The sequence below is a fragment of the Esox lucius genome, chromosome 6, assembly GCF_011004845.1.
Source record: "Esox lucius isolate fEsoLuc1 chromosome 6, fEsoLuc1.pri, whole genome shotgun sequence".
In the NCBI taxonomy this organism is placed as follows: domain Eukaryota; kingdom Metazoa; phylum Chordata; class Actinopteri; order Esociformes; family Esocidae; genus Esox; species Esox lucius.
The window spans coordinates 31,397,031-31,418,460 of record NC_047574.1 but is presented as its reverse complement, the minus strand read 5'-3'; the positions used below and the strand labels follow the sequence as shown (position 1 = coordinate 31,418,460).

The window sequence follows — 21,430 nt, the reverse complement described above, 5'->3', positions numbered from 1 at the left end:
CCCATCCAAGTACTAACCGGGCCCGACCCTGCTTAGCTTCCGAGATCAGACGAGATCGGGCGTGCTCAGGGAGGTGTGGCCGTAAGCCTATTGACAGTTTGAATTTGGGCCTTTTATAGAGTGTGTGGACATGTCCTAAAAGAATGATTGACAGGATTTTTTTCACAAATTAATTGACCCCAATCAAAAAGGCTTACAGCACCTGGTATTCCCAGGCGGTCTCCCATCCAAGTACTAACCGGGCCCGACCCTGCTTAGCTTCCGAGATCAGACGAGATCGGGCGTGCTCAGGGAGGTGTGGCCGTAAGCCTATTGACAGTTTGAATTTGGGCCTTTTATAGAGTGTGTGGACATGTCCTAAAAGAATGATTGACAGGATTTTTTTCACAAATTAATTGACCCCAATCAAAAAGGCTTACAGCACCTGGTATTCCCAGGCGGTCTCCCATCCAAGTACTAACCGGGCCCGACCCTGCTTAGCTTCCGAGATCAGACGAGATCGGGCGTGCTCAGGGAGGTGTGGCCGTAAGCCTATTGACAGTTTGAATTTGGGCCTTTTATAGAGTGTGTGGACATGTCCTAAAGGAATGATTGACAGGATTTTTTTCACAAATTAATTGACCCCAATCAAAAAGGCTTACAGCACCTGGTATTCCCAGGCGGTCTCCCATCCAAGTACTAACCGGGCCCGACCCTGCTTAGCTTCCGAGATCAGACGAGATCGGGCGTGCTCAGGGAGGTGTGGCCGTAAGCCTATTGACAGTTTGAATTTGGGCCTTTTATAGAGTGTGTGGACATGTCCTAAAAGAATGATTGACAGGATTTTTTTCACAAATTAATTGACCCCAATCAAAAAGGCTTACAGCACCTGGTATTCCCAGGCGGTCTCCCATCCAAGTACTAACCGGGCCCGACCCTGCTTAGCTTCCGAGATCAGACGAGATCGGGCGTGCTCAGGGAGGTGTGGCCGTAAGCCTATTGACAGTTTGAATTTGGGCCTTTTATAGAGTGTGTGGACATGTCCTAAAAGAATGATTGACAGGATTTTTTTCACAAATTAATTGACCCCAATCAAAAAGGCTTACAGCACCTGGTATTCCCAGGCGGTCTCCCATCCAAGTACTAACCGGGCCCGACCCTGCTTAGCTTCCGAGATCAGACGAGATCGGGCGTGCTCAGGGAGGTGTGGCCGTAAGCCTATGGACAGTTTGAATTTGGGCCTTTTATAGAGTGTGTGGACATGTCCTAAAAGAATGATTGACAGGATTTTTTTCACAAATTAATTGACCCCAATCAAAAAGGCTTACAGCACCTGGTATTCCCAGGCGGTCTCCCATCCAAGTACTAACCGGGCCCGACCCTGCTTAGCTTCCGAGATCAGACGAGATCGGGCGTGCTCAGGGAGGTGTGGCCGTAAGCCTATTGACAGTTTGAATTTGGGCCTTTTATAGAGTGTGTGGACATGTCCTAAAAGAATGATTGACAGGATTTTTTTCACAAATTAATTGACCCCAATCAAAAAGGCTTACAGCACCTGGTATTCCCAGGCGGTCTCCCATCCAAGTACTAACCGGGCCCGACCCTGCTTAGCTTCCGAGATCAGACGAGATCGGGCGTGCTCAGGGAGGTGTGGCCGTAAGCCTATTGACAGTTTGAATTTGGGCCTTTTATAGAGTGTGTGGACATGTCCTAAAAGAATGATTGACAGGATTTTTTTCACAAATTAATTGACCCCAATCAAAAAGGCTTACAGCACCTGGTATTCCCAGGCGGTCTCCCATCCAAGTACTAACCGGGCCCGACCCTGCTTAGCTTCCGAGATCAGACGAGATCGGGCGTGCTCAGGGAGGTGTGGCCGTAAGCCTATTGACAGTTTGAATTTGGGCCTTTTATAGAGTGTGTGGACATGTCCTAAAAGAATGATTGACAGGATTTTTTTCACAAATTAATTGACCCCAATCAAAAAGGCTTACAGCACCTGGTATTCCCAGGCGGTCTCCCATCCAAGTACTAACCGGGCCCGACCCTGCTTAGCTTCCGAGATCAGACGAGATCGGGCGTGCTCAGGGAGGTGTGGCCGTAAGCCTATTGACAGTTTGAATTTGGGCCTTTTATAGAGTGTGTGGACATGTCCTAAAAGAATGATTGACAGGATTTTTTTCACAAATTAATTGACCCCAATCAAAAAGGCTTACAGCACCTGGTATTCCCAGGCGGTCTCCCATCCAAGTACTAACCGGGCCCGACCCTGCTTAGCTTCCGAGATCAGACGAGATCGGGCGTGCTCAGGGAGGTGTGGCCGTAAGCCTATTGACAGTTTGAATTTGGGCCTTTTATAGAGTGTGTGGACATGTCCTAAAAGAATGATTGACAGGATTTTTTTCACAAATTAATTGACCCCAATCAAAAAGGCTTACAGCACCTGGTATTCCCAGGCGGTCTCCCATCCAAGTACTAACCGGGCCCGACCCTGCTTAGCTTCCGAGATCAGACGAGATCGGGCGTGCTCAGGGAGGTGTGGCCGTAAGCCTATTGACAGTTTGAATTTGGGCCTTTTATAGAGTGTGTGGACATGTCCTAAAAGAATGATTGACAGGATTTTTTTCACAAATTAATTGACCCCAATCAAAAAGGCTTACAGCACCTGGTATTCCCAGGCGGTCTCCCATCCAAGTACTAACCGGGCCCGACCCTGCTTAGCTTCCGAGATCAGACGAGATCGGGCGTGCTCAGGGAGGTGTGGCCGTAAGCCTATTGACAGTTTGAATTTGGGCCTTTTATAGAGTGTGTGGACATGTCCTAAAAGAATGATTGACAGGATTTTTTTCACAAATTAATTGACCCCAATCAAAAAGGCTTACAGCACCTGGTATTCCCAGGCGGTCTCCCATCCAAGTACTAACCGGGCCCGACCCTGCTTAGCTTCCGAGATCAGACGAGATCGGGCGTGCTCAGGGAGGTGTGGCCGTAAGCCTATTGACAGTTTGAATTTGGGCCTTTTATAGAGTGTGTGGACATGTCCTAAAAGAATGATTGACAGGATTTTTTTCACAAATTAATTGACCCCAATCAAAAAGGCTTACAGCACCTGGTATTCCCAGGCGGTCTCCCATCCAAGTACTAACCGGGCCCGACCCTGCTTAGCTTCCGAGATCAGACGAGATCGGGCGTGCTCAGGGAGGTGTGGCCGTAAGCCTATTGACAGTTTGAATTTGGGCCTTTTATAGAGTGTGTGGACATGTCCTAAAAGAATGATTGACAGGATTTTTTTCACAAATTAATTGACCCCAATCAAAAAGGCTTACAGCACCTGGTATTCCCAGGCGGTCTCCCATCCAAGTACTAACCGGGCCCGACCCTGCTTAGCTTCCGAGATCAGACGAGATCGGGCGTGCTCAGGGAGGTGTGGCCGTAAGCCTATTGACAGTTTGAATTTGGGCCTTTTATAGAGTGTGTGGACATGTCCTAAAAGAATGATTGACAGGATTTTTTTCACAAATTAATTGACCCCAATCAAAAAGGCTTACAGCACCTGGTATTCCCAGGCGGTCTCCCATCCAAGTACTAACCGGGCCCGACCCTGCTTAGCTTCCGAGATCAGACGAGATCGGGCGTGCTCAGGGAGGTGTGGCCGTAAGCCTATTGACAGTTTGAATTTGGGCCTTTTATAGAGTGTGTGGACATGTCCTAAAAGAATGATTGACAGGATTTTTTTCACAAATTAATTGACCCCAATCAAAAAGGCTTACAGCACCTGGTATTCCCAGGCGGTCTCCCATCCAAGTACTAACCGGGCCCGACCCTGCTTAGCTTCCGAGATCAGACGAGATCGGGCGTGCTCAGGGAGGTGTGGCCGTAAGCCTATTGACAGTTTGAATTTGGGCCTTTTATAGAGTGTGTGGACATGTCCTAAAAGAATGATTGACAGGATTTTTTTCACAAATTAATTGACCCCAATCAAAAAGGCTTACAGCACCTGGTATTCCCAGGCGGTCTCCCATCCAAGTACTAACCGGGCCCGACCCTGCTTAGCTTCCGAGATCAGACGAGATCGGGCGTGCTCAGGGAGGTGTGGCCGTAAGCCTATTGACAGTTTGAATTTGGGCCTTTTATAGAGTGTGTGGACATGTCCTAAAAGAATGATTGACAGGATTTTTTTCACAAATTAATTGACCCCAATCAAAAAGGCTTACAGCACCTGGTATTCCCAGGCGGTCTCCCATCCAAGTACTAACCGGGCCCGACCCTGCTTAGCTTCCGAGATCAGACGAGATCGGGCGTGCTCAGGGAGGTGTGGCCGTAAGCCTATTGACAGTTTGAATTTGGGCCTTTTATAGAGTGTGTGGACATGTCCTAAAAGAATGATTGACAGGATTTTTTTCACAAATTAATTGACCCCAATCAAAAAGGCTTACAGCACCTGGTATTCCCAGGCGGTCTCCCATCCAAGTACTAACCGGGCCCGACCCTGCTTAGCTTCCGAGATCAGACGAGATCGGGCGTGCTCAGGGAGGTGTGGCCGTAAGCCTATTGACAGTTTGAATTTGGGCCTTTTATAGAGTGTGTGGACATGTCCTAAAAGAATGATTGACAGGATTTTTTTCACAAATTAATTGACCCCAATCAAAAAGGCTTACAGCACCTGGTATTCCCAGGCGGTCTCCCATCCAAGTACTAACCGGGCCCGACCCTGCTTAGCTTCCGAGATCAGACGAGATCGGGCGTGCTCAGGGAGGTGTGGCCGTAAGCCTATTGACAGTTTGAATTTGGGCCTTTTATAGAGTGTGTGGACATGTCCTAAAAGAATGATTGACAGGATTTTTTTCACAAATTAATTGACCCCAATCAAAAAGGCTTACAGCACCTGGTATTCCCAGGCGGTCTCCCATCCAAGTACTAACCGGGCCCGACCCTGCTTAGCTTCCGAGATCAGACGAGATCGGGCGTGCTCAGGGAGGTGTGGCCGTAAGCCTATTGACAGTTTGAATTTGGGCCTTTTATAGAGTGTGTGGACATGTCCTAAAAGAATGATTGACAGGATTTTTTTCACAAATTAATTGACCCCAATCAAAAAGGCTTACAGCACCTGGTATTCCCAGGCGGTCTCCCATCCAAGTACTAACCGGGCCCGACCCTGCTTAGCTTCCGAGATCAGACGAGATCGGGCGTGCTCAGGGAGGTGTGGCCGTAAGCCTATTGACAGTTTGAATTTGGGCCTTTTATAGAGTGTGTGGACATGTCCTAAAAGAATGATTGACAGGATTTTTTTCACAAATTAATTGACCCCAATCAAAAAGGCTTACAGCACCTGGTATTCCCAGGCGGTCTCCCATCCAAGTACTAACCGGGCCCGACCCTGCTTAGCTTCCGAGATCAGACGAGATCGGGCGTGCTCAGGGAGGTGTAGCCGAAAGCATATTGACAGTTTGAATTTGGGCCTTTTATAGAGTGTGTGGACATGTCCTAAAAGAATGATTGACAGGATTTTTTTCACAAATTAATTGACCCCAATCAAAAAGGCTTACAGCACCTGGTATTCCCAGGCGGTCTCCCATCCAAGTACTAACCGGGCCCGACCCTGCTTAGCTTCCGAGATCAGACGAGATCGGGCGTGCTCAGGGAGGTGTGGCCGTAAGCCTATTGACAGTTTGAATTTGGGCCTTTTATAGAGTGTGTGGACATGTCCTAAAAGAATGATTGACAGGATTTTTTTCACAAATTAATTGACCCCAATCAAAAAGGCTTACAGCACCTGGTATTCCCAGGCGGTCTCCCATCCAAGTACTAACCGGGCCCGACCCTGCTTAGCTTCCGAGATCAGACGAGATCGGGCGTGCTCAGGGAGGTGTGGCCGTAAGCCTATTGACAGTTTGAATTTGGGCCTTTTATAGAGTGTGTGGACATGTCCTAAAAGAATGATTGACAGGATTTTTTTCACAAATTAATTGACCCCAATCAAAAAGGCTTACAGCACCTGGTATTCCCAGGCGGTCTCCCATCCAAGTACTAACCGGGCCCGACCCTGCTTAGCTTCCGAGATCAGACGAGATCGGGCGTGCTCAGGGAGGTGTGGCCGTAAGCCTATTGACAGTTTGAATTTGGGCCTTTTATAGAGTGTGTGGACATGTCCTAAAAGAATGATTGACAGGATTTTTTTCACAAATTAATTGACCCCAATCAAAAAGGCTTACAGCACCTGGTATTCCCAGGCGGTCTCCCATCCAAGTACTAACCGGGCCCGACCCTGCTTAGCTTCCGAGATCAGACGAGATCGGGCGTGCTCAGGGAGGTGTGGCCGTAAGCCTATTGACAGTTTGAATTTGGGCCTTTTATAGAGTGTGTGGACATGTCCTAAAAGAATGATTGACAGGATTTTTTTCACAAATTAATTGACCCCAATCAAAAAGGCTTACAGCACCTGGTATTCCCAGGCGGTCTCCCATCCAAGTACTAACCGGGCCCGACCCTGCTTAGCTTCCGAGATCAGACGAGATCGGGCGTGCTCAGGGAGGTGTGGCCGTAAGCCTATTGACAGTTTGAATTTGGGCCTTTTATAGAGTGTGTGGACATGTCCTAAAAGAATGATTGACAGGATTTTTTTCACAAATTAATTGACCCCAATCAAAAAGGCTTACAGCACCTGGTATTCCCAGGCGGTCTCCCATCCAAGTACTAACCGGGCCCGACCCTGCTTAGCTTCCGAGATCAGACGAGATCGGGCGTGCTCAGGGAGGTGTGGCCGTAAGCCTATTGACAGTTTGAATTTGGGCCTTTTATAGAGTGTGTGGACATGTCCTAAAAGAATGATTGACAGGATTTTTTTCACAAATTAATTGACCCCAATCAAAAAGGCTTACAGCACCTGGTATTCCCAGGCGGTCTCCCATCCAAGTACTAACCGGGCCCGACCCTGCTTAGCTTCCGAGATCAGACGAGATCGGGCGTGCTCAGGGAGGTGTGGCCGTAAGCCTATTGACAGTTTGAATTTGGGCCTTTTATAGAGTGTGTGGACATGTCCTAAAAGAATGATTGACAGGATTTTTTTCACAAATTAATTGACCCCAATCAAAAAGGCTTACAGCACCTGGTATTCCCAGGCGGTCTCCCATCCAAGTACTAACCGGGCCCGACCCTGCTTAGCTTCCGAGATCAGACGAGATCGGGCGTGCTCAGGGAGGTGTGGCCGTAAGCCTATTGACAGTTTGAATTTGGGCCTTTTATAGAGTGTGTGGACATGTCCTAAAAGAATGATTGACAGGATTTTTTTCACAAATTAATTGACCCCAATCAAAAAGGCTTACAGCACCTGGTATTCCCAGGCGGTCTCCCATCCAAGTACTAACCGGGCCCGACCCTGCTTAGCTTCCGAGATCAGACGAGATCGGGCGTGCTCAGGGAGGTGTGGCCGTAAGCCTATTGACAGTTTGAATTTGGGCCTTTTATAGAGTGTGTGGACATGTCCTAAAAGAATGATTGACAGGATTTTTTTCACAAATTAATTGACCCCAATCAAAAAGGCTTACAGCACCTGGTATTCCCAGGCGGTCTCCCATCCAAGTACTAACCGGGCCCGACCCTGCTTAGCTTCCGAGATCAGACGAGATCGGGCGTGCTCAGGGAGGTGTGGCCGTAAGCCTATTGACAGTTTGAATTTGGGCCTTTTATAGAGTGTGTGGACATGTCCTAAAAGAATGATTGACAGGATTTTTTTCACAAATTAATTGACCCCAATCAAAAAGGCTTACAGCACCTGGTATTCCCAGGCGGTCTCCCATCCAAGTACTAACCGGGCCCGACCCTGCTTAGCTTCCGAGATCAGACGAGATCGGGCGTGCTCAGGGAGGTGTGGCCGTAAGCCTATTGACAGTTTGAATTTGGGCCTTTTATAGAGTGTGTGGACATGTCCTAAAAGAATGATTGACAGGATTTTTTTCACAAATTAATTGACCCCAATCAAAAAGGCTTACAGCACCTGGTATTCCCAGGCGGTCTCCCATCCAAGTACTAACCGGGCCCGACCCTGCTTAGCTTCCGAGATCAGACGAGATCGGGCGTGCTCAGGGAGGTGTGGCCGTAAGCCTATTGACAGTTTGAATTTGGGCCTTTTATAGAGTGTGTGGACATGTCCTAAAAGAATGATTGACAGGATTTTTTTCACAAATTAATTGACCCCAATCAAAAAGGCTTACAGCACCTGGTATTCCCAGGCGGTCTCCCATCCAAGTACTAACCGGGCCCGACCCTGCTTAGCTTCCGAGATCAGACGAGATCGGGCGTGCTCAGGGAGGTGTGGCCGTAAGCCTATTGACAGTTTGAATTTGGGCCTTTTATAGAGTGTGTGGACATGTCCTAAAAGAATGATTGACAGGATTTTTTTCACAAATTAATTGACCCCAATCAAAAAGGCTTACAGCACCTGGTATTCCCAGGCGGTCTCCCATCCAAGTACTAACCGGGCCCGACCCTGCTTAGCTTCCGAGATCAGACGAGATCGGGCGTGCTCAGGGAGGTGTGGCCGTAAGCCTATTGACAGTTTGAATTTGGGCCTTTTATAGAGTGTGTGGACATGTCCTAAAAGAATGATTGACAGGATTTTTTTCACAAATTAATTGACCCCAATCAAAAAGGCTTACAGCACCTGGTATTCCCAGGCGGTCTCCCATCCAAGTACTAACCGGGCCCGACCCTGCTTAGCTTCCGAGATCAGACGAGATCGGGCGTGCTCAGGGAGGTGTGGCCGTAAGCCTATTGACAGTTTGAATTTGGGCCTTTTATAGAGTGTGTGGACATGTCCTAAAAGAATGATTGACAGGATTTTTTTCACAAATTAATTGACCCCAATCAAAAAGGCTTACAGCACCTGGTATTCCCAGGCGGTCTCCCATCCAAGTACTAACCGGGCCCGACCCTGCTTAGCTTCCGAGATCAGACGAGATCGGGCGTGCTCAGGGAGGTGTGGCCGTAAGCCTATTGACAGTTTGAATTTGGGCCTTTTATAGAGTGTGTGGACATGTCCTAAAAGAATGATTGACAGGATTTTTTTCACAAATTAATTGACCCCAATCAAAAAGGCTTACAGCACCTGGTATTCCCAGGCGGTCTCCCATCCAAGTACTAACCGGGCCCGACCCTGCTTAGCTTCCGAGATCAGACGAGATCGGGCGTGCTCAGGGAGGTGTGGCCGTAAGCCTATTGACAGTTTGAATTTGGGCCTTTTATAGAGTGTGTGGACATGTCCTAAAAGAATGATTGACAGGATTTTTTTCACAAATTAATTGACCCCAATCAAAAAGGCTTACAGCACCTGGTATTCCCAGGCGGTCTCCCATCCAAGTACTAACCGGGCCCGACCCTGCTTAGCTTCCGAGATCAGACGAGATCGGGCGTGCTCAGGGAGGTGTGGCCGTAAGCCTATTGACAGTTTGAATTTGGGCCTTTTATAGAGTGTGTGGACATGTCCTAAAAGAATGATTGACAGGATTTTTTTCACAAATTAATTGACCCCAATCAAAAAGGCTTACAGCACCTGGTATTCCCAGGCGGTCTCCCATCCAAGTACTAACCGGGCCCGACCCTGCTTAGCTTCCGAGATCAGACGAGATCGGGCGTGCTCAGGGAGGTGTGGCCGTAAGCCTATTGACAGTTTGAATTTGGGCCTTTTATAGAGTGTGTGGACATGTCCTAAAAGAATGATTGACAGGATTTTTTTCACAAATTAATTGACCCCAATCAAAAAGGCTTACAGCACCTGGTATTCCCAGGCGGTCTCCCATCCAAGTACTAACCGGGCCCGACCCTGCTTAGCTTCCGAGATCAGACGAGATCGGGCGTGCTCAGGGAGGTGTGGCCGTAAGCCTATTGACAGTTTGAATTTGGGCCTTTTATAGAGTGTGTGGACATGTCCTAAAAGAATGATTGACAGGATTTTTTTCACAAATTAATTGACCCCAATCAAAAAGGCTTACAGCACCTGGTATTCCCAGGCGGTCTCCCATCCAAGTACTAACCGGGCCCGACCCTGCTTAGCTTCCGAGATCAGACGAGATCGGGCGTGCTCAGGGAGGTGTGGCCGTAAGCCTATTGACAGTTTGAATTTGGGCCTTTTATAGAGTGTGTGGACATGTCCTAAAGGAATGATTGACAGGATTTTTTTCACAAATTAATTGACCCCAATCAAAAAGGCTTACAGCACCTGGTATTCCCAGGCGGTCTCCCATCCAAGTACTAACCGGGCCCGACCCTGCTTAGCTTCCGAGATCAGACGAGATCGGGCGTGCTCAGGGAGGTGTGGCCGTAAGCCTATTGACAGTTTGAATTTGGGCCTTTTATAGAGTGTGTGGACATGTCCTAAAAGAATGATTGACAGGATTTTTTTCACAAATTAATTGACCCCAATCAAAAAGGCTTACAGCACCTGGTATTCCCAGGCGGTCTCCCATCCAAGTACTAACCGGGCCCGACCCTGCTTAGCTTCCGAGATCAGACGAGATCGGGCGTGCTCAGGGAGGTGTGGCCGTAAGCCTATTGACAGTTTGAATTTGGGCCTTTTATAGAGTGTGTGGACATGTCCTAAAAGAATGATTGACAGGATTTTTTTCACAAATTAATTGACCCCAATCAAAAAGGCTTACAGCACCTGGTATTCCCAGGCGGTCTCCCATCCAAGTACTAACCGGGCCCGACCCTGCTTAGCTTCCGAGATCAGACGAGATCGGGCGTGCTCAGGGAGGTGTGGCCGTAAGCCTATGGACAGTTTGAATTTGGGCCTTTTATAGAGTGTGTGGACATGTCCTAAAAGAATGATTGACAGGATTTTTTTCACAAATTAATTGACCCCAATCAAAAAGGCTTACAGCACCTGGTATTCCCAGGCGGTCTCCCATCCAAGTACTAACCGGGCCCGACCCTGCTTAGCTTCCGAGATCAGACGAGATCGGGCGTGCTCAGGGAGGTGTGGCCGTAAGCCTATGGACAGTTTGAATTTGGGCCTTTTATAGAGTGTGTGGACATGTCCTAAAAGAATGATTGACAGGATTTTTTTCACAAATTAATTGACCCCAATCAAAAAGGCTTACAGCACCTGGTATTCCCAGGCGGTCTCCCATCCAAGTACTAACCGGGCCCGACCCTGCTTAGCTTCCGAGATCAGACGAGATCGGGCGTGCTCAGGGAGGTGTGGCCGTAAGCCTATTGACAGTTTGAATTTGGGCCTTTTATAGAGTGTGTGGACATGTCCTAAAAGAATGATTGACAGGATTTTTTTCACAAATTAATTGACCCCAATCAAAAAGGCTTACAGCACCTGGTATTCCCAGGCGGTCTCCCATCCAAGTACTAACCGGGCCCGACCCTGCTTAGCTTCCGAGATCAGACGAGATCGGGCGTGCTCAGGGAGGTGTGGCCGTAAGCCTATTGACAGTTTGAATTTGGGCCTTTTATAGAGTGTGTGGACATGTCCTAAAAGAATGATTGACAGGATTTTTTTCACAAATTAATTGACCCCAATCAAAAAGGCTTACAGCACCTGGTATTCCCAGGCGGTCTCCCATCCAAGTACTAACCGGGCCCGACCCTGCTTAGCTTCCGAGATCAGACGAGATCGGGCGTGCTCAGGGAGGTGTGGCCGTAAGCCTATTGACAGTTTGAATTTGGGCCTTTTATAGAGTGTGTGGACATGTCCTAAAAGAATGATTGACAGGATTTTTTTCACAAATTAATTGACCCCAATCAAAAAGGCTTACAGCACCTGGTATTCCCAGGCGGTCTCCCATCCAAGTACTAACCGGGCCCGACCCTGCTTAGCTTCCGAGATCAGACGAGATCGGGCGTGCTCAGGGAGGTGTGGCCGTAAGCCTATTGACAGTTTGAATTTGGGCCTTTTATAGAGTGTGTGGACATGTCCTAAAAGAATGATTGACAGGATTTTTTTCACAAATTAATTGACCCCAATCAAAAAGGCTTACAGCACCTGGTATTCCCAGGCGGTCTCCCATCCAAGTACTAACCGGGCCCGACCCTGCTTAGCTTCCGAGATCAGACGAGATCGGGCGTGCTCAGGGAGGTGTGGCCGTAAGCCTATTGACAGTTTGAATTTGGGCCTTTTATAGAGTGTGTGGACATGTCCTAAAAGAATGATTGACAGGATTTTTTTCACAAATTAATTGACCCCAATCAAAAAGGCTTACAGCACCTGGTATTCCCAGGCGGTCTCCCATCCAAGTACTAACCGGGCCCGACCCTGCTTAGCTTCCGAGATCAGACGAGATCGGGCGTGCTCAGGGAGGTGTGGCCGTAAGCCTATTGACAGTTTGAATTTGGGCCTTTTATAGAGTGTGTGGACATGTCCTAAAAGAATGATTGACAGGATTTTTTCACAAATTAATTGACCCCAATCAAAAAGGCTTACAGCACCTGGTATTCCCAGGCGGTCTCCCATCCAAGTACTAACCGGGCCCGACCCTGCTTAGCTTCCGAGATCAGACGAGATCGGGCGTGCTCAGGGAGGTGTGGCCGTAAGCCTATTGACAGTTTGAATTTGGGCCTTTTATAGAGTGTGTGGACATGTCCTAAAAGAATGATTGACAGGAATTTTTTCACAAATTAATTGACCCCAATCAAAAAGGCTTACAGCACCTGGTATTCCCAGGCGGTCTCCCATCCAAGTACTAACCGGGCCCGACCCTGCTTAGCTTCCGAGATCAGACGAGATCGGGCGTGCTCAGGGAGGTGTGGCCGTAAGCCTATTGACAGTTTGAATTTGGGCCTTTTATAGAGTGTGTGGACATGTCCTAAAAGAATGATTGACAGGATTTTTTTCACAAATTAATTGACCCCAATCAAAAAGGCTTACAGCACCTGGTATTCCCAGGCGGTCTCCCATCCAAGTACTAACCGGGCCCGACCCTGCTTAGCTTCCGAGATCAGACGAGATCGGGCGTGCTCAGGGAGGTGTGGCCGTAAGCCTATTGACAGTTTGAATTTGGGCCTTTTATAGAGTGTGTGGACATGTCCTAAAAGAATGATTGACAGGATTTTTTTCACAAATTAATTGACCCCAATCAAAAAGGCTTACAGCACCTGGTATTCCCAGGCGGTCTCCCATCCAAGTACTAACCGGGCCCGACCCTGCTTAGCTTCCGAGATCAGACGAGATCGGGCGTGCTCAGGGAGGTGTGGCCGTAAGCCTATTGACAGTTTGAATTTGGGCCTTTTATAGAGTGTGTGGACATGTCCTAAAAGAATGATTGACAGGATTTTTTTCACAAATTAATTGACCCCAATCAAAAAGGCTTACAGCACCTGGTATTCCCAGGCGGTCTCCCATCCAAGTACTAACCGGGCCCGACCCTGCTTAGCTTCCGAGATCAGACGAGATCGGGCGTGCTCAGGGAGGTGTGGCCGTAAGCCTATTGACCGTTTGAATTTGGGCCTTTTATAGAGTGTGTGGACATGTCCTAAAAGAATGATTGACAGGATTTTTTTCACAAATTAATTGACCCCAATCAAAAAGGCTTACAGCACCTGGTATTCCCAGGCGGTCTCCCATCCAAGTACTAACCGGGCCCGACCCTGCTTAGCTTCCGAGATCAGACGAGATCGGGCGTGCTCAGGGAGGTGTGGCCGTAAGCCTATTGACAGTTTGAATTTGGGCCTTTTATAGAGTGTGTGGACATGTCCTAAAAGAATGATTGACAGGATTTTTTTCACAAATTAATTGACCCCAATCAAAAAGGCTTACAGCACCTGGTATTCCCAGGCGGTCTCCCATCCAAGTACTAACCGGGCCCGACCCTGCTTAGCTTCCGAGATCAGACGAGATCGGGCGTGCTCAGGGAGGTGTGGCCGTAAGCCTATTGACAGTTTGAATTTGGGCCTTTTATAGAGTGTGTGGACATGTCCTAAAAGAATGATTGACAGGAATTTTTTCACAAATTAATTGACCCCAATCAAAAAGGCTTACAGCACCTGGTATTCCCAGGCGGTCTCCCATCCAAGTACTAACCGGGCCCGACCCTGCTTAGCTTCCGAGATCAGACGAGATCGGGCGTGCTCAGGGAGGTGTGGCCGTAAGCCTATTGACAGTTTGAATTTGGGCCTTTTATAGAGTGTGTGGACATGTCCTAAAAGAATGATTGACAGGATTTTTTCACAAATTAATTGACCCCAATCAAAAAGGCTTACAGCACCTGGTATTCCCAGGCGGTCTCCCATCCAAGTACTAACCGGGCCCGACCCTGCTTAGCTTCCGAGATCAGACGAGATCGGGCGTGCTTTTTTTTTTTTTTTTTTTATCTTTTATTATCAATAAATACAATGTACAATATTTACAACATCGTATACAGCAGTACTGGAAGGATCACATCAAACAACCAACATAAACCCCGCCCACCCCTCTATCCAATATAAATTAACAAAAACAAACACCTCCATGAAAAAGCAATGAAACCATTCATTTCCACCTTCAAAAATTATAAAGCAGAACCCCATCCTCCCCTCTTGATATCAAACTGGCCCCTTCGCACACAGCACCTTCAAAATCAAACAAATTACATTTATTCAACATTCTTACATGTGCCTTGAACAGAGATAGAAATATGCCCCACACCTCCATCTTCTTCTTCTCAAAGAATGCATAATTCCTCCTGCAATAAATAGCATATCTCACAAAACTCATTACAACATTTAGCAATCCCACATTCACCCCACCACATTTCCCAGATACACCAAATAAAACCAATTCCTCCCACTCAACCATCCCCAAAAATTCAACATTCCAATTTCTCCACACCATCCCTTTAACTTTATGAAAATACCCCCTCAACTCAGGACACTTAACAAACAGATGTAACAAATCTTCCGGCAATAGGCCACATACATCACACTCCCTGAAAATGTCATGATTAAACTGATGTATTACAACTTTTGTGTAAATCCTATTATGCCTAATCTTAAAATCAGTACTCTCACACTCTGTCCGATTCCCAGGCACATACAGGTTTTTCCAAATTACCCCAACCTCCTTTTCCGGAAACACCCGTCTCCACATCTCCTCGGCTGCAGGCCTGGCAGTCACCAACAACAGAGTGTACATTTGTTTCGTCTTGACACTTGAAAACGATACAGACTTGTCACCATTCCCAACACAAAGATTTGGAAAAACATAAAAATCCTCCCCCACACCATCCTCATTCACAATTACGACCCAGTCCTCTGGTAAACTAGTCTTCACCTTATTAAACAAATTCACAACAGTATCACCCCCAATATTGTCAGTCAAATCACCCACAATGTCCACAATTGCCTGATCCCTCAAAAAACCTGGTATCACCTCATAAGCAAAGTCTTTTACCATTCTCAGTCCTGCTCTCATAAACAATGAGCTATATAGCATCTTCCCCAAACATAAAACTTTCGGGTTCAGAAACACAGGCTGATTCATCACTAAATCTTTATGATCACACTTAAAGGAAATAAAAGAGAGAAACTCCCCCCAGGCTCTAAAAACTTCAGCATAAAAGGCAGGTATCTGATCATACATTGGCCTTTTCCACACCATTAAAAGACCACTTTCCTTGCAGCCGCCACAGTCATACAGATACTGTTTAAAGAATTCCCTCCATCCACACCCTCCCATCCCATATAAATATTTTTGCACTACCTTAATTCTAAACGCTTTCCTTTTGACATCCACATCGACCAACTTAAGACCTCCATCGTCATAACCAGCAGCCAGAGTGGCCCTCGCTATCCTTGCCCCCTTCCCTCTCCACAAGAAGTCAGATGTTAACACACGTATTTCTCCCAAAACCCAATCCGGCATCTCAATTACACCCAAGACATACATACATTTTGACATAATCAATGAGTTCACCACCACCACTCTCCCCTTTAAAGTAAGCGTTCTCAATTTCCAAAACGACAATGTCTGTTTCATCTTGTTGAGCACACCCGCCCATGTCCTTGCCGCAGCTTCTCTTTCGTCTACCCCAATAATCAACCCAAGCACTTTCACATAACCCTCCGCCCTTTTAAACAAATATTCTCCCCCCCTGTCGACAACCCCACCAACATACAACACCTCTGACTTCTCCACATTAACTTTAGCACCAGATGCCTTCCCAAATAATTCAAAACACTCCATAATCCTACGTATACTTCCCTCATCCTTCACAGTGCAAGTAATGTCATCTGCATACTGCTGTACCACACTGACGCCCCCTCCTGGCAATGAAACACCTTTTATTCTTGTGTCAGCCTTCAAAAGTGCTGCCAATGGCTCAACAGACAGACAAAATAAAGCAGCAGACAATGGGCACCCTTGTCTTACTGACCTTTCTAATGGGAAGACATCAGTAAGCAATCCATTACACTTAACCCGGCTCACCGCAGAGCCATACAAAAGTGAAATCCAGCCCACCAAACGATAACCAAAACCAAAAATACGAAGTGTTTGCAATAAAAATGAATGTTCCACCCTGTCAAAAGCTTTACTCAAATCCAGGTTAAGCACTATACCACCCCCAACAACCATATGACGGACAACATCCCTTATAGTACAGGTGATGTCCGCAATATCCCTACCAGGCACACCATATGCCTGTGTTTCAGAGACAATGCTCCCTAAAACCTTATTAATACGGTTAGCCAAGACCTTGGTTAAAATCTTATAATCTGTATTCAACAAACTCAACGGTCTATAATTTTCCAGCTTCTCTCTACTCCCTTTGTTCTTATACAAAATAGTCACTAAACCTGTAGCCAATGACTCTGGAACCATTTGTGACTGTTCCATGAACCTAAAAACATCCAACAACACAGGTGCCAAAATATCTATAAACTTTTGATAAAACTCACTAGTCAACCCATCTGAACCCGGACTCTTATTCTTATTACAGGTCAAGATGGCCCCCTTTATCTCCTCAACTGTCAATTCTGCATCACACATTTCCTGATCCGTAAGAGACAACCTAGCATCAATAAAACCTAACACCTCCTCACTACAGCCCTGATCACAACCCTCCTTTACATATAACCCACGATAAAAGCTCTCCACCGCATCTAGAACCCCCACCAAATCAGTGACACGCCCCCCTTCCTCATTTACCAGAGCCTCAATATAAGCTCTACCCTGCCGTCTCTTTTCTAAACCCAAGAAAAACCCAGTGCTCCTTTCTCCTTCCAAAGCATATTGCACACGACTCCTCACAACTGCCCCCATACATTCACGTTTTTCAAAATCACGCACAGCAGCTTGAGCCGCTACAAAGCCCACCACATCATACCCCATTTTTTCCACCTTTTCTAGCTCAATATTCAGCCGTTTATACAATCCATCCCGCTCCCTCCTTAAAGCATAATTCCTCCTTTTTGCATAATTAATACTCAGTCCCTTAATTTCCACTTTTAACCCTTCCCACCATAAGCCAATATTAACCCGCTTACTATCACTCTCCATTCCCTTTTTTATACAATCAGAGATCATATCTACATATGCCTCTTCTTCCAACAACCCAGCATTCAAACACCACACACCCCCTCCTCTAGTAGGCACCCTAGGACCCAACAAAAAACCTAGAGCGGCATGATCACTCAGAAAATTAAAATCATACCTAATCTCATGAATATATTGCACCACAGTCTCTACTGACAAACAATAATCAATGCGGCTCTGCTTAAGATCATTTAAAACTACCTGCCTCCTAGAGAACGCTCTCACCCCTGGATACATACCCCGCCACACATCAATCAAACCTCGTTTCTTCATGACCCCTAATATAACTCCTCTAGACTTATCTGGTCGTAACAATGCACTCCTCTGTGTGTCCAGTTTGGTCAGCCGGACATTGAAATCCCCCAATAAAAGACAATTACCCCTACAGTGTTGTTCAAGAGACCCAAAAAACACAGCTCGATCAACCTCATCATTTGGTGCATATACATTCAATAAAGTGTATTCTACACCTAAAAGATCAAATTTAATAATTAGAAGCCTCCCCTCCTCATCCGAATACACTTGTCTAACATTCTGCACCCCATCCCTCTTAATCAAAATAGCAACCCCACATGACCTCTTCCCGCCATTATTATAATACATCAAATCTGTCCACCTCTTCCTCACTCCATCCATCATATTCTCAGTCCAATGTGTCTCTTGAAGGCATAAAATATCAGACTTAAACAGACTCACAGTCTGCTCAAATCTGTCCAATCCTCTTAAGCCATTCATGTTGACAGACAAAACACTCACCATGATTGTGAAGAAGCCGGAAATGATGGCCATCATCTTGACTTTTTCTTCATCTTCACCATTATCTGCCTCCTTTTCTTCATTCCTTGCCTCACTCTCTGCACTTCTCCAGATGACACATCCCCCACGGAATCCTTCCTCTTCGTAGAGTCGCCCTTCACTCCCATATCCTCAGGACTAGTACCAGGGCAAGAATCCTCTCGAATAGCACCACCAACACCTGCAGACAGACCCAAAAACAACCCCCCCCCCTCACCCACCGGCACATTCCCATCCACAAGAACACCATCCAAGCCCTCCACAACCCGGCTAGGCCCAGCACCATCTCCATCCACCGCATCCAGTTCTCCGCCCTCTTCCCCTTCCTGGTCATCTCGATCCACACCTTCCATTCCATCCTCCTTCTCCACTTCTTCGTTCTCCACCTCCTCCACGCTCTCTTCAGAATCCCCCTCTTCATTCTCCACTTCATCCTCCTCCACCACACAATGCTCAACGTCAACTCCTCCTGGAGGTCCAGTACAAGTGCAATGAACCCCCCTCCCCCCACATTCGTGGCAAGGTCTTATTGCTTTCCCGACACACTCCCTTGCATAATGGCCCTGGTCCCCGCACCTCAGGCACAAAAAATCAGGACACTCCCGGACAACGTGTCCAGGCTGCATACATACACGGCACACCTTCACTTGTCGGTCATGTAACACACGAAAATATTCTGTCCCCTCCATTGTCTCAAATTTTGTAGAATATGGGAGAGACCGCACCTTGTCCGTAAACCGGACTCTGCAAAAACGGGTGCCATCTGCAATATCCGTATCAGGCCAATTTCGTCTCTTAATAGGGGAAACCGCCGACACTCCCCAACCATGTAGCTTGGCCAAAATGAGGTCATCACCAATGTAAACAGGCAGATTCATGAATGACACTATCATTTCATCTGATGTAATATCCCTTGCCATGACTGTACACGATTTTATCTTCAGGCCATCCAAAAGTCTCTGCTTCCCATGAACATGTGACATTGTGACTTCATACTTCTGATTGCCTTTAAACCTACATCCAATCACTGTGCCACACGCCTCCTTTATCCCACGTAACAACTCCATAATTGATAATTTCTCGTCCCCTGTTATATCCACAGCCACAGTGCAGGCCTTATCATAGGACTTCACCTCTTTCGGGCGTCGTCCAGGGGCTGATCTTCCAAATTCCATATCCGTCATCAATATCCTTGCAGAAGTCAGGTCAGCCATTCAAATCCGTCCAGGAAACAAAGGAAAAGGAACCTGAACAGTCCCCCAAACGGCCTAAGCCGCCGGGGCACAAAACTATATTAATCCCAAAGTTCCTTCAAACCTCAGAAAAAAGATAGAAAAAAAACCCCAGGGAAAAAGAACTCCCAAACAGAAACAACTCTCAAACAACAGTTAGCAGCACAAGCTAGCACAGGCCTCTCTCAAACACGGGCGTGCTCAGGGAGGTGTGGCCGTAAGCCTATTGACAGTTTGAATTTGGGCCTTTTATAGAGTGTGTGGACATGTCCTAAAAGAATGATTGACAGGATTTTTTTCCAAATTAATTGACCTCAATCAAAAAGGCTTACAGCACCTGGTATTCCCAGGCGGTCTCCCATCCAAGTACTAACCGGGCCCGACCCTGCTTAGCTTCCGAGATCAGACGAGATCGGGCGTGCTCAGGGAGGTGTGGCCGTAAGCCTGCCTTTTATAGAGTGTGTGGACATGTCCTAAAAGAATGTCCATAACGAACACCAGGTTCAAGCATAAGGGTGTCCATCAGTGCACATGGCACCAGGACACCCTAGGCCGCAGGTCGATGAACGACTTTGTTGTCGTTTCATCTGACCTGCGTCCGTATGTCTTGGACACTCGGGTGAAGAGAGGGGCGGAGCTGTCAACTGATCACCACCTGGTGGTGAGTTGGATCCGATGGCGGGGGAGGAAGCTGGACAGACTCGGCAGGCCCAAGCGTACTGTAAGTGTCTGCTGGGAACGTCTGGCCGAGTCTCCTGTCAGAGAGATCTTTAACTCCCACCTCCGGCAGAGCTTCGACTGGATCCCGAGGGAGGCTGGAGATATTGAGTCCAAGTGGACCATGTTCTCCACCGCCATTGTTGAAGCGGCCGCTCGGAGCTGTGGCCGTAAGGTCTCTGGTGCCTGTCGAGGCGGCAATCCCCGAACCCGGTGGTGGACACCGGAAGTAAGGGATGCCGTCAAGCTGAAGAAGGAGTCCTATCAGGCCTGGTTGGCTTGTGGGACTCCTGAGGTGGCTGACGGGTACCGACAGGCCAAGCGGACTGCAGCCCGGGGGGTTGTGGAGGCAAAAACTCGGGCCTGGGAGGAGTTCGGTGAGGCCATGGAGAAGGACTATCGGCTGGCCTCGAAGAGATTCTGGCAAACCGTCCGGCGCCTCAGGAGAGGGAAACAGTGCCCTACCAATGCTGTTTACAGTAGAGGTGGGCAGCTGTTGACCTCAACTGGGGATGTCGTCGGGCGGTGGAAGGAGTACTTCGAGGATCTCCTCAAACCCGCTGTCACGTCTTCCATTGAGGAAGCAGAGGATGAGGACTCAGAGGTGGACTCGTCCATCACCCGGGCTGAAGTCACTGAGGTGGTCAAGAAACTCCTCGGTGGCAAGGCACCGGGGGTGGATGAGATCCGCCCTGAGTACCTCAAGTCTCTGGATGTTGTGGGGCTGTCTTGGTTGACACGCCTGTGCAACATCGCGTGGCGGTCGGGGACAGTGCCTCTGGGATGGCAGACCGGGGTGGTGGTCCCTCTTTTTAAAAAGGGGGACCGGAGGGTGTGTTCCAACTATAGGGGGATCACACTTCTCAGCCTCCCCGGGAAAGTCTATGCCAGGGTTCTGGAGAGGAGAATACGGCCGATAGTAGAACCTTGGATTCAGGAGGAACAGTGTGGTTTTCGTCCGGGCCGTGGAACACTGGACCAGCTCTATACCCTCTACGGGGTGTTGGAGGGTTCATGGGAGTTTGCCCAACCAGTCCACATGTGTTTTGTGGATTTGGAGAAGGCATTCGACTGTGTCCCTCGCGGCGTCCTGTGGAGAGTGCTTCGGGAATATGGGGTCCTGGGTCCTTTGCTAAGGGCTGTCAGGTCCCTATACGACCGAAGTAGGAGCTTGGTCCACATTGCCGGCAGTAAG

General features: G+C 47.8%; 64 non-coding genes across 64 annotated transcripts; all 64 read right to left on the bottom strand.

Moving 5' to 3' along the window:
- Positions 1 to 190: 190 nt before the first annotated feature.
- Positions 191 to 309, bottom strand: LOC117594620. Its single transcript, XR_004575851.1, has one exon. It is a non-coding gene; the product is annotated as a 5S ribosomal RNA (ribosomal RNA).
- Positions 310 to 412: 103 nt separating this feature from the next.
- Positions 413 to 531, bottom strand: LOC117594619. The gene has a single exon (XR_004575850.1). It is a non-coding gene; the product is annotated as a 5S ribosomal RNA (ribosomal RNA).
- Positions 532 to 634: 103 nt separating this feature from the next.
- LOC117594618 lies at positions 635 to 753 on the bottom strand. Its single transcript, XR_004575849.1, has one exon. It is a non-coding gene; the product is annotated as a 5S ribosomal RNA (ribosomal RNA).
- Positions 754 to 856: 103 nt separating this feature from the next.
- LOC117594617 lies at positions 857 to 975 on the bottom strand. Its single transcript, XR_004575848.1, has one exon. It is a non-coding gene; the product is annotated as a 5S ribosomal RNA (ribosomal RNA).
- Positions 976 to 1,078: 103 nt separating this feature from the next.
- On the bottom strand, positions 1,079 to 1,197 carry LOC117594616. Its single transcript, XR_004575847.1, has one exon. It is a non-coding gene; the product is annotated as a 5S ribosomal RNA (ribosomal RNA).
- Positions 1,198 to 1,300: 103 nt separating this feature from the next.
- Positions 1,301 to 1,419, bottom strand: LOC117594615. The gene has a single exon (XR_004575846.1). It is a non-coding gene; the product is annotated as a 5S ribosomal RNA (ribosomal RNA).
- A 103-nt stretch (positions 1,420 to 1,522) lies between these two features.
- LOC117594614 lies at positions 1,523 to 1,641 on the bottom strand. Its single transcript, XR_004575845.1, has one exon. It is a non-coding gene; the product is annotated as a 5S ribosomal RNA (ribosomal RNA).
- A 103-nt stretch (positions 1,642 to 1,744) lies between these two features.
- On the bottom strand, positions 1,745 to 1,863 carry LOC117594613. Its single transcript, XR_004575844.1, has one exon. It is a non-coding gene; the product is annotated as a 5S ribosomal RNA (ribosomal RNA).
- Positions 1,864 to 1,966: 103 nt separating this feature from the next.
- LOC117594611 lies at positions 1,967 to 2,085 on the bottom strand. The gene has a single exon (XR_004575842.1). It is a non-coding gene; the product is annotated as a 5S ribosomal RNA (ribosomal RNA).
- Positions 2,086 to 2,188: 103 nt separating this feature from the next.
- LOC117594610 lies at positions 2,189 to 2,307 on the bottom strand. The gene has a single exon (XR_004575841.1). It is a non-coding gene; the product is annotated as a 5S ribosomal RNA (ribosomal RNA).
- Positions 2,308 to 2,410: 103 nt separating this feature from the next.
- On the bottom strand, positions 2,411 to 2,529 carry LOC117594609. The gene has a single exon (XR_004575840.1). It is a non-coding gene; the product is annotated as a 5S ribosomal RNA (ribosomal RNA).
- A 103-nt stretch (positions 2,530 to 2,632) lies between these two features.
- On the bottom strand, positions 2,633 to 2,751 carry LOC117594608. The gene has a single exon (XR_004575839.1). It is a non-coding gene; the product is annotated as a 5S ribosomal RNA (ribosomal RNA).
- Positions 2,752 to 2,854: 103 nt separating this feature from the next.
- LOC117594607 lies at positions 2,855 to 2,973 on the bottom strand. The gene has a single exon (XR_004575838.1). It is a non-coding gene; the product is annotated as a 5S ribosomal RNA (ribosomal RNA).
- Positions 2,974 to 3,076: 103 nt separating this feature from the next.
- On the bottom strand, positions 3,077 to 3,195 carry LOC117594668. Its single transcript, XR_004575900.1, has one exon. It is a non-coding gene; the product is annotated as a 5S ribosomal RNA (ribosomal RNA).
- A 103-nt stretch (positions 3,196 to 3,298) lies between these two features.
- LOC117594667 lies at positions 3,299 to 3,417 on the bottom strand. The gene has a single exon (XR_004575899.1). It is a non-coding gene; the product is annotated as a 5S ribosomal RNA (ribosomal RNA).
- A 103-nt stretch (positions 3,418 to 3,520) lies between these two features.
- Positions 3,521 to 3,639, bottom strand: LOC117594666. The gene has a single exon (XR_004575898.1). It is a non-coding gene; the product is annotated as a 5S ribosomal RNA (ribosomal RNA).
- Positions 3,640 to 3,742: 103 nt separating this feature from the next.
- LOC117594665 lies at positions 3,743 to 3,861 on the bottom strand. Its single transcript, XR_004575897.1, has one exon. It is a non-coding gene; the product is annotated as a 5S ribosomal RNA (ribosomal RNA).
- A 103-nt stretch (positions 3,862 to 3,964) lies between these two features.
- On the bottom strand, positions 3,965 to 4,083 carry LOC117594664. The gene has a single exon (XR_004575896.1). It is a non-coding gene; the product is annotated as a 5S ribosomal RNA (ribosomal RNA).
- A 103-nt stretch (positions 4,084 to 4,186) lies between these two features.
- Positions 4,187 to 4,305, bottom strand: LOC117594662. The gene has a single exon (XR_004575894.1). It is a non-coding gene; the product is annotated as a 5S ribosomal RNA (ribosomal RNA).
- Positions 4,306 to 4,408: 103 nt separating this feature from the next.
- Positions 4,409 to 4,527, bottom strand: LOC117594661. The gene has a single exon (XR_004575893.1). It is a non-coding gene; the product is annotated as a 5S ribosomal RNA (ribosomal RNA).
- Positions 4,528 to 4,630: 103 nt separating this feature from the next.
- Positions 4,631 to 4,749, bottom strand: LOC117594660. Its single transcript, XR_004575892.1, has one exon. It is a non-coding gene; the product is annotated as a 5S ribosomal RNA (ribosomal RNA).
- A 103-nt stretch (positions 4,750 to 4,852) lies between these two features.
- On the bottom strand, positions 4,853 to 4,971 carry LOC117594659. The gene has a single exon (XR_004575891.1). It is a non-coding gene; the product is annotated as a 5S ribosomal RNA (ribosomal RNA).
- A 103-nt stretch (positions 4,972 to 5,074) lies between these two features.
- On the bottom strand, positions 5,075 to 5,193 carry LOC117594658. The gene has a single exon (XR_004575890.1). It is a non-coding gene; the product is annotated as a 5S ribosomal RNA (ribosomal RNA).
- Positions 5,194 to 5,296: 103 nt separating this feature from the next.
- On the bottom strand, positions 5,297 to 5,415 carry LOC117594621. The gene has a single exon (XR_004575852.1). It is a non-coding gene; the product is annotated as a 5S ribosomal RNA (ribosomal RNA).
- A 103-nt stretch (positions 5,416 to 5,518) lies between these two features.
- On the bottom strand, positions 5,519 to 5,637 carry LOC117594657. The gene has a single exon (XR_004575889.1). It is a non-coding gene; the product is annotated as a 5S ribosomal RNA (ribosomal RNA).
- Positions 5,638 to 5,740: 103 nt separating this feature from the next.
- Positions 5,741 to 5,859, bottom strand: LOC117594656. The gene has a single exon (XR_004575888.1). It is a non-coding gene; the product is annotated as a 5S ribosomal RNA (ribosomal RNA).
- Positions 5,860 to 5,962: 103 nt separating this feature from the next.
- LOC117594655 lies at positions 5,963 to 6,081 on the bottom strand. The gene has a single exon (XR_004575887.1). It is a non-coding gene; the product is annotated as a 5S ribosomal RNA (ribosomal RNA).
- A 103-nt stretch (positions 6,082 to 6,184) lies between these two features.
- LOC117594654 lies at positions 6,185 to 6,303 on the bottom strand. Its single transcript, XR_004575886.1, has one exon. It is a non-coding gene; the product is annotated as a 5S ribosomal RNA (ribosomal RNA).
- A 103-nt stretch (positions 6,304 to 6,406) lies between these two features.
- LOC117594653 lies at positions 6,407 to 6,525 on the bottom strand. The gene has a single exon (XR_004575885.1). It is a non-coding gene; the product is annotated as a 5S ribosomal RNA (ribosomal RNA).
- A 103-nt stretch (positions 6,526 to 6,628) lies between these two features.
- LOC117594651 lies at positions 6,629 to 6,747 on the bottom strand. The gene has a single exon (XR_004575883.1). It is a non-coding gene; the product is annotated as a 5S ribosomal RNA (ribosomal RNA).
- A 103-nt stretch (positions 6,748 to 6,850) lies between these two features.
- LOC117594650 lies at positions 6,851 to 6,969 on the bottom strand. The gene has a single exon (XR_004575882.1). It is a non-coding gene; the product is annotated as a 5S ribosomal RNA (ribosomal RNA).
- A 103-nt stretch (positions 6,970 to 7,072) lies between these two features.
- LOC117594649 lies at positions 7,073 to 7,191 on the bottom strand. Its single transcript, XR_004575881.1, has one exon. It is a non-coding gene; the product is annotated as a 5S ribosomal RNA (ribosomal RNA).
- Positions 7,192 to 7,294: 103 nt separating this feature from the next.
- LOC117594648 lies at positions 7,295 to 7,413 on the bottom strand. Its single transcript, XR_004575880.1, has one exon. It is a non-coding gene; the product is annotated as a 5S ribosomal RNA (ribosomal RNA).
- A 103-nt stretch (positions 7,414 to 7,516) lies between these two features.
- On the bottom strand, positions 7,517 to 7,635 carry LOC117594647. The gene has a single exon (XR_004575879.1). It is a non-coding gene; the product is annotated as a 5S ribosomal RNA (ribosomal RNA).
- A 103-nt stretch (positions 7,636 to 7,738) lies between these two features.
- On the bottom strand, positions 7,739 to 7,857 carry LOC117594646. The gene has a single exon (XR_004575878.1). It is a non-coding gene; the product is annotated as a 5S ribosomal RNA (ribosomal RNA).
- A 103-nt stretch (positions 7,858 to 7,960) lies between these two features.
- LOC117594645 lies at positions 7,961 to 8,079 on the bottom strand. The gene has a single exon (XR_004575877.1). It is a non-coding gene; the product is annotated as a 5S ribosomal RNA (ribosomal RNA).
- Positions 8,080 to 8,182: 103 nt separating this feature from the next.
- Positions 8,183 to 8,301, bottom strand: LOC117594644. Its single transcript, XR_004575876.1, has one exon. It is a non-coding gene; the product is annotated as a 5S ribosomal RNA (ribosomal RNA).
- Positions 8,302 to 8,404: 103 nt separating this feature from the next.
- Positions 8,405 to 8,523, bottom strand: LOC117594643. The gene has a single exon (XR_004575875.1). It is a non-coding gene; the product is annotated as a 5S ribosomal RNA (ribosomal RNA).
- A 103-nt stretch (positions 8,524 to 8,626) lies between these two features.
- On the bottom strand, positions 8,627 to 8,745 carry LOC117594642. The gene has a single exon (XR_004575874.1). It is a non-coding gene; the product is annotated as a 5S ribosomal RNA (ribosomal RNA).
- A 103-nt stretch (positions 8,746 to 8,848) lies between these two features.
- On the bottom strand, positions 8,849 to 8,967 carry LOC117594640. The gene has a single exon (XR_004575872.1). It is a non-coding gene; the product is annotated as a 5S ribosomal RNA (ribosomal RNA).
- A 103-nt stretch (positions 8,968 to 9,070) lies between these two features.
- On the bottom strand, positions 9,071 to 9,189 carry LOC117594639. The gene has a single exon (XR_004575871.1). It is a non-coding gene; the product is annotated as a 5S ribosomal RNA (ribosomal RNA).
- Positions 9,190 to 9,292: 103 nt separating this feature from the next.
- LOC117594638 lies at positions 9,293 to 9,411 on the bottom strand. The gene has a single exon (XR_004575870.1). It is a non-coding gene; the product is annotated as a 5S ribosomal RNA (ribosomal RNA).
- A 103-nt stretch (positions 9,412 to 9,514) lies between these two features.
- On the bottom strand, positions 9,515 to 9,633 carry LOC117594637. Its single transcript, XR_004575869.1, has one exon. It is a non-coding gene; the product is annotated as a 5S ribosomal RNA (ribosomal RNA).
- A 103-nt stretch (positions 9,634 to 9,736) lies between these two features.
- On the bottom strand, positions 9,737 to 9,855 carry LOC117594636. The gene has a single exon (XR_004575868.1). It is a non-coding gene; the product is annotated as a 5S ribosomal RNA (ribosomal RNA).
- Positions 9,856 to 9,958: 103 nt separating this feature from the next.
- On the bottom strand, positions 9,959 to 10,077 carry LOC117594635. Its single transcript, XR_004575867.1, has one exon. It is a non-coding gene; the product is annotated as a 5S ribosomal RNA (ribosomal RNA).
- Positions 10,078 to 10,180: 103 nt separating this feature from the next.
- Positions 10,181 to 10,299, bottom strand: LOC117594634. Its single transcript, XR_004575866.1, has one exon. It is a non-coding gene; the product is annotated as a 5S ribosomal RNA (ribosomal RNA).
- A 103-nt stretch (positions 10,300 to 10,402) lies between these two features.
- LOC117594633 lies at positions 10,403 to 10,521 on the bottom strand. Its single transcript, XR_004575865.1, has one exon. It is a non-coding gene; the product is annotated as a 5S ribosomal RNA (ribosomal RNA).
- A 103-nt stretch (positions 10,522 to 10,624) lies between these two features.
- On the bottom strand, positions 10,625 to 10,743 carry LOC117594632. Its single transcript, XR_004575864.1, has one exon. It is a non-coding gene; the product is annotated as a 5S ribosomal RNA (ribosomal RNA).
- A 103-nt stretch (positions 10,744 to 10,846) lies between these two features.
- Positions 10,847 to 10,965, bottom strand: LOC117594631. Its single transcript, XR_004575863.1, has one exon. It is a non-coding gene; the product is annotated as a 5S ribosomal RNA (ribosomal RNA).
- A 103-nt stretch (positions 10,966 to 11,068) lies between these two features.
- Positions 11,069 to 11,187, bottom strand: LOC117594630. The gene has a single exon (XR_004575861.1). It is a non-coding gene; the product is annotated as a 5S ribosomal RNA (ribosomal RNA).
- Positions 11,188 to 11,290: 103 nt separating this feature from the next.
- Positions 11,291 to 11,409, bottom strand: LOC117594629. The gene has a single exon (XR_004575860.1). It is a non-coding gene; the product is annotated as a 5S ribosomal RNA (ribosomal RNA).
- A 103-nt stretch (positions 11,410 to 11,512) lies between these two features.
- On the bottom strand, positions 11,513 to 11,631 carry LOC117594628. Its single transcript, XR_004575859.1, has one exon. It is a non-coding gene; the product is annotated as a 5S ribosomal RNA (ribosomal RNA).
- Positions 11,632 to 11,734: 103 nt separating this feature from the next.
- Positions 11,735 to 11,853, bottom strand: LOC117594627. The gene has a single exon (XR_004575858.1). It is a non-coding gene; the product is annotated as a 5S ribosomal RNA (ribosomal RNA).
- Positions 11,854 to 11,956: 103 nt separating this feature from the next.
- On the bottom strand, positions 11,957 to 12,075 carry LOC117594626. Its single transcript, XR_004575857.1, has one exon. It is a non-coding gene; the product is annotated as a 5S ribosomal RNA (ribosomal RNA).
- A 103-nt stretch (positions 12,076 to 12,178) lies between these two features.
- On the bottom strand, positions 12,179 to 12,297 carry LOC117594625. Its single transcript, XR_004575856.1, has one exon. It is a non-coding gene; the product is annotated as a 5S ribosomal RNA (ribosomal RNA).
- A 102-nt stretch (positions 12,298 to 12,399) lies between these two features.
- LOC117594624 lies at positions 12,400 to 12,518 on the bottom strand. Its single transcript, XR_004575855.1, has one exon. It is a non-coding gene; the product is annotated as a 5S ribosomal RNA (ribosomal RNA).
- Positions 12,519 to 12,621: 103 nt separating this feature from the next.
- On the bottom strand, positions 12,622 to 12,740 carry LOC117594623. Its single transcript, XR_004575854.1, has one exon. It is a non-coding gene; the product is annotated as a 5S ribosomal RNA (ribosomal RNA).
- Positions 12,741 to 12,843: 103 nt separating this feature from the next.
- On the bottom strand, positions 12,844 to 12,962 carry LOC117594622. Its single transcript, XR_004575853.1, has one exon. It is a non-coding gene; the product is annotated as a 5S ribosomal RNA (ribosomal RNA).
- A 103-nt stretch (positions 12,963 to 13,065) lies between these two features.
- Positions 13,066 to 13,184, bottom strand: LOC117594612. The gene has a single exon (XR_004575843.1). It is a non-coding gene; the product is annotated as a 5S ribosomal RNA (ribosomal RNA).
- Positions 13,185 to 13,287: 103 nt separating this feature from the next.
- Positions 13,288 to 13,406, bottom strand: LOC117594663. The gene has a single exon (XR_004575895.1). It is a non-coding gene; the product is annotated as a 5S ribosomal RNA (ribosomal RNA).
- Positions 13,407 to 13,509: 103 nt separating this feature from the next.
- Positions 13,510 to 13,628, bottom strand: LOC117594652. The gene has a single exon (XR_004575884.1). It is a non-coding gene; the product is annotated as a 5S ribosomal RNA (ribosomal RNA).
- A 103-nt stretch (positions 13,629 to 13,731) lies between these two features.
- Positions 13,732 to 13,850, bottom strand: LOC117594641. The gene has a single exon (XR_004575873.1). It is a non-coding gene; the product is annotated as a 5S ribosomal RNA (ribosomal RNA).
- A 103-nt stretch (positions 13,851 to 13,953) lies between these two features.
- LOC114839161 lies at positions 13,954 to 14,072 on the bottom strand. Its single transcript, XR_004575862.1, has one exon. It is a non-coding gene; the product is annotated as a 5S ribosomal RNA (ribosomal RNA).
- Positions 14,073 to 19,843: 5,771 nt separating this feature from the next.
- On the bottom strand, positions 19,844 to 19,962 carry LOC117594606. Its single transcript, XR_004575837.1, has one exon. It is a non-coding gene; the product is annotated as a 5S ribosomal RNA (ribosomal RNA).
- Between the last annotated feature and the right edge of the window lie 1,468 nt (positions 19,963 to 21,430).